A 6,000-nucleotide genomic window follows, 5' to 3' on the forward strand; every position below is an offset into this window, starting at 1 on the left:
TCGCTTTAAGTTCTGGATCGTTGCCCTATTTATTCTTGTGATTTATTCAGATTTTAAGTGAGGACTGTAGTGAATGAGTGAGTCCCGGCGAGAGTTGGGCAGGCGGTCCGCCGAACCCTGGGGTACGCCCTAGGGAGAGGTGGGGCCGTCACAGGTGGTATCAGAGCTTAGGCTTCAGATATCTGTAGTGTATCCTAGGCTTGAAGTTTAGGATGCCGGACTGTGGGATTCGATTTGACTTGAAAGTTAAGCGATTGAGGGATAAAACCTATAGCTGCTTCGCGTGGTCTCTGTGCGGAGTGACCCTGGACTAAGTGGTGAATAAGTATGAGGGACTAAGTGAAGCTATGAATTGCGAATGTTATAGGTCTTAAATCTTTCTCATGGTATCTGAGGACCATAGATAGGTATGTCAGGTAGGAATTCCGATTGTAGATAGTTTACTCTTGGGACTGCAGCTCGAGATGTGAATTATCTTATTTCGGATTCTCGTGCCTGAGTACTCTAGAGTTGCGGCGCTGCTAAGGACTTGAGACTTGTATTTTGGGAACATGAACAGGCTTTGTCTGACTAGAATGAGCACAAGAGGTCAGGGACATCTAGTTTGGATAGTAAGTGACGTGAGAGACCGGACGGGCTGATACTGGGACGACTTTACCTTTTCCTTTTGATTTACCTGTATATTGTTACTACATGACGTTAGTATACCTGTGTGTACATGGTTATCTGTCCAACTTGATATGTATTTGTGTATTTGCTTATCCGTCTTCTTGATATGGCGTGTTATGTGCGTATATATTGATTTGTGTATTTGGAATGCTAGAATTTGTTACTGTAGTCAATTTACTGTGTTTATTCACTAAATTACCTTTTTGGGGGAAAAGAAAAGAAAAGAGAGGGGGAAAACATATATATGGACGGGAGACGTAGTCGTGGACGTGGAGCTAGTCGTGGCCGTGGAGCTAGGCAAGCTCAAGAACCGAGAGAAGAAAGAGAAACAGTGGCGGAGCAAGAACAGGGACCGAGGGTTGAGGCTGGAGATCAAATGGCGACGGCGATGCAACAAATGACAAATATCCTGGCACGACTGGTAGATCAACAAGGTAAAATGCCCGTGAATCAACCCCGGAATCCTGAGATCGGAGAGGATAAGGCTCTTGAGAGGTTCCAAAAGTTTCTACCTCCGAAATTTCAAGGAGGGCCTGATCCAGATATAGCTGAGCAGTGGTTGGAGGCAATGATTAATATCTTCGCGGCTTTGAATTACACGGAGCAAAGACAAGTAAATTTTGCTGTATTTCAATTCGAAGGACCAGCCCGCGCGTGGTGGAATGTAATTAAGGCCAAGTGGGAAAGAGAACAGACGGTATGGACATGGGCGAACTTTGTAAGGGAATTTAATGAAAAGTATCTCCCACCTTTAGTCCAAGAAAGGAGGGAGGACGAATTTATTGGGTTGCGTCAGGGAACCCTAAGTGTGGCTGAATATGAGACCAAATTTACTAGACTGTCTAAATTCGCTTCCGAATTGGTGGTGACGGAGCGACGGAGAATAAGACGATTTATTCAAGGACTAAATTTGGAAATCCAGGAGGCATTAGCGGCAGTTCAAGTTAATACGTTTACAGAGGCTCTTGAGAAGGCCCAAAGAATTGAGGATGTGAAAGCCCAAGTAAAAGCCTTTCAAACGCGGAAAAGAGATACATCCAGCAGTATACCTGAGGAATCTGGAGAAAAGATACTGCTCTCCAAAGTGCAAAAAGTGAACCATTCCCCTCGCCCACCTTGGACATTAAGAGCAGTCGATGAAAGGTCCATGAAAGGAAGTCAGATCGGATCAAAGGACATTTCTCGAGAAGATCCAACAGTAGTTCCTCGATTGGCCTGTGGATACTGTGGAAAGGCAAATCACACTGAGAATGATTGCTGGCGAAAAGGGGGAAAATGTTTGATTTGTGGGAGTAGCAATCATCAACGTAGCAATTGCCCGAAGAAATAGCCACGAGAGGGTAGTACTCAACAAGTGGAAGGAACCAAACTGAAACAAATTCATGAAAGAGAAAACCGAACAAAGGTATCAACACAAGTTTATGCCGTAGATCAGCACCGAGTTCTGGGGTCCTCCGAGGCGACGGAAGGTATGAATTTCGAGGTCGAAATTCTTTTAAGGGGGAGAGAGTGTGAGGACTCGCAAATTTCTTATATTTTTCTCAAAAATGCCTTTTATTTGGAAATTATTCATTTATTATAGCCTACTACCCAGTAATTCCATAATAAGTGCAAATGAACCTAGAAAGTAGGGTTTCACTTTTCGGTTTCAAGACTGGAGCAAATTAGGGTTTTTCGCGATTTTTCACCGGATGATTTTTCGGTACGAAGCAAGGATCAAATTTGGTGATTAAAAGTGACTTTTAGGTGAGAAATAATATGTGATTAGAAGCAATGATATAAGGTTAGTGAATAGGAAGTAAAAACCCTAATACGTGCGATTTAAGGAAAAACGGTGCGAACCGACGTGTACCGCGCACTACCTATTGAACGCACCGCTGGACCACCACTTTCTTACCACATGAGCTCATTGATATTTGAGCAAAATATCCCCTCATTTCCAGCTGCCTTTGACCGAAATTTGTGGCCAAAAGTGCAAGGAGAAGAAAGAGAAAATTTTGTGATTGTGGTTGATCCAAGTGTTGGCAAAACTTGTGGCTTAGACTAATCCTAATCTTCTTGCCTTTTAATCACCATAGAGCAGCCTTTCTTCTTCATTTTTCCTTGAGCTTGGCCGAGACAAGAGAGAGAGAAAGGGGGAGCAAGAGAAAACAATTTTCTTCTTGATTTGCACCATCTAAGTGAGGAATCAAAATTCTAAACCGATTAAAGAGTGAGTTGTGGGCTTGGGAAGCTAGGGGAACTAAAAATTTCCAAAGGTGGTGAAGTATCACTCTTTCAAGCTTTGTTTTGAGGTATAAGATCTGATCATAGTTCTTGTTCTTTTAATTTCTGGTTTAAGATGTTATCTAGCTCATGTTTTGATTAGACTACAAGTTATACAAGTTGTTGTGATGATTTTGGATGATATATGCAAGTTAGGGTTTGATGATTTTCTGCCTAAACTTGTTGTATGGTTAGTATATGTTGTATATAAGATTATATAAGGGGCTTTGGTAGTGATTGGAACAAGGAAAGGAAGAAAATTCAATTGAAAACCAAAATTTCCAGATTTCTGGAATTTCATGTTTCAGTTCTGCCCGGTACTGTTACTCATAGTTAGAGGCCGAATTAGGCTTGGCATAAAACATAGAAGTTGTATAGAATGATATTTTATAGGTGCCTACAAAATTTCAACTCAATCAGAGCAACGTAGCCTGTGAAAAGACCGATTTACCCCTGCTGCCCTGTTTCTACCCGAACTTGATAATTGCCTCTGTAATTGGTTAATTTGATTCGGAATGCTTCTGATTTAGTTGTTGATGTCTTCCTAAGAATTGTATCCTTGTATCTTAGTTTTCGGATGGCTTTGGAATCACTTGATTTGGACTTGGGGAGCCTGACTTGTGATATTTGAGCGAGAATGCGGTTTGTAAACCTGTTTTGACGGTGCTGGTTTGGTATACTGATCTTTTGACCTAGTTGCACTACAAACTGGACTGAGTGACCTTCTTCAATCTTGTATCCCTTTCTCTTAGCTTCGAAATGGTATAAGTTTCACCTCAATCCGATAAGCGTAGCCTCGGATGTGCCCATTCCGCAAAACCCTATCAAATCTGTTTTTTTTGTAAACTTCATTTCCGCATTTGTTATTAGTTGATTTATGCCCTTGTATTGTCTTGAGCCTATGGAACGGCTATTGAAATGCATTTGTGTTGTGTATAAACTTGGGCTTGAATGAGAAAAATAATGAAGCCAAAATGGCTGGAAAATTAGGTAAACACAAAGGGCGTGCTGCCCAAATTTTCGCTCAAGGACTAAGTTTCTATTTGAATTTGTATATTTTCGTTTGGCAAATACTATGATCGTTTTACCATTCCAAAACATGATACCTCTTCAATTTGAAACGCCAAATGTTTACTTACTCTGTACCCAAAATATAGAAGTATGAGTTAGGGTTTTATCGGCCACAAGTGAACTACTTTCAAGTACGGTTTTAAGAGTCTTCCTTTTCCATATGATTTTCATCAAAACCCTTGTTATATAACCTCTACTTGAATATATAGTGACTTTTAGTCATACAAACGATTCTTTACGATTCCGAAAAATATTTTCTTAGCCTATCTATTTGTCTTTTGATTTGTCGTTAGTCAAATGTTTTCCGTTGGAATTCTATAAGCCCTTTGAGCTTGGTTTTGCGATTGATTTTGAAACCCTAGTTATTTTCATCCTTGGGTCCAAACAACCCTCTTTTTACTTGAAAGTTATATTTACACGTTTTACTCCTAATTAGTCGGGTTTCTTCGTTTCCCCTTAAATGTTTTGCTCGATAAACTGTAATATGTTCTCTTGTTCAATCTTAGGTTTCATTGGTGACTAAGGGTAATATCCAGAAGGATATTTTGCACGTTATTTTACATAACTAGGTGAGTGTTCTTTGTTTGTTATATTTCCTTGACTTATTGGCTTGTTATTATTGATTGATAATGTGTTAAGTGCTTTTAATGATTGTTAAAACGAGTTTTCTAGGCGAGTGTGTACTTTATCGCACTCGACCTAAATAAATGTAAAATTTTCAATGATTAAATGATTAAATGCTAGTTGCGCATGAATGTAAGCCGTTTGGCTGAACTGGGCCCTGCCCTTCGTTACCGATCGACTCGAGCCAGAAGCGGACTCGGTCGGGCGATATGGTGACCCTGGGTGAATTTGGTATATTCGAGCATTACCTTGTAGTCCGGCTACGTCCGGATGGGTGGAGTCCGGCCAACGTCCGGAAGGGGATGAATGAACGAACGAAGGCACGAGGGTTTACTTCTCAAAAAGGAAATTTTCAAATAATTGGAGGAATAAGGGGAAATGTCTGGGGAACGAACGAACGAACGAATAGCTCCATGTGAGCCCGTATCCTTTTAATGAATGTTACTATCGCTTTCCATTGTAAATGTTTCTTGAATTATTGATACTCCATGTTTAATGTATTGAATTGATTGTTTGATTATCTGTTCGGAACCTCACTGAGCTTTTAGCTCACCCCTTTAGTTTTGTTTTCCTTAACAGGGGACGGCGAGCAGAATGAGAGCATAGACTAGCCAGTCTAGTTCTTTTGTTTCTTTTGTAGTGGTTCTCGCCTAGTGCTTGGCACGGGCTGGACGTATGAAGGATTGAGAACCTTTGTATATTCGATCTTTACACTCCCTTTTGGGGATGGCAATGTCTATAAGTTTCGCTTTAAGTTCTGGATCGTTGCCCTATTTATTCTTGTGATTTATTCAGATTTTAAGTGAGGACTGTAGTGAATGAGTGAGTCCCGGCGAGAGTTGGGCAGGCGGTCCGCCGAACCCTGGGGTACGCCCTAGGGAGAGGTGGGGCCGTCACAGGTGGTATCAGAGCTTAGGCTTCAGATATCTGTAGTGTATCCTAGGCTTGAAGTTTAGGATGCCGGACTGTGGGATTCGATTTGACTTGAAAGTTAAGCGATTGAGGGATAAAACCTATAGCTGCTTCGCGTGGTCTCTGTGCGGAGTGACCCTGGACTAAGTGGTGAATAAGTATGAGGGACTAAGTGAAGCTATGAATTGCGAATGTTATAGGTCTTAAATCTTTCTCATGGTATCTGAGGACCATAGATAGGTATGTCAGGTAGGAATTCCGATTGTAGATAGTTTACTCTTGGGACTGCAGCTCGAGATGTGAATTATCTTATTTCGGATTCTCGTGCCTGAGTACTCTAGAGTTGCGGCGCTGCTAAGGACTTGAGACTTGTATTTTGGGAACATGAACAGGCTTTGTCTGACTAGAATGAGCACAAGAGGTCAGGGACATCTAGTTTGGATAGTAAGTGACGTGAGA

The sequence above is a fragment of the Coffea arabica genome, chromosome 1e (assembly GCF_036785885.1).
Source record: "Coffea arabica cultivar ET-39 chromosome 1e, Coffea Arabica ET-39 HiFi, whole genome shotgun sequence".
NCBI classification, from domain to species: Eukaryota; Viridiplantae; Streptophyta; class Magnoliopsida; order Gentianales; family Rubiaceae; genus Coffea; species Coffea arabica.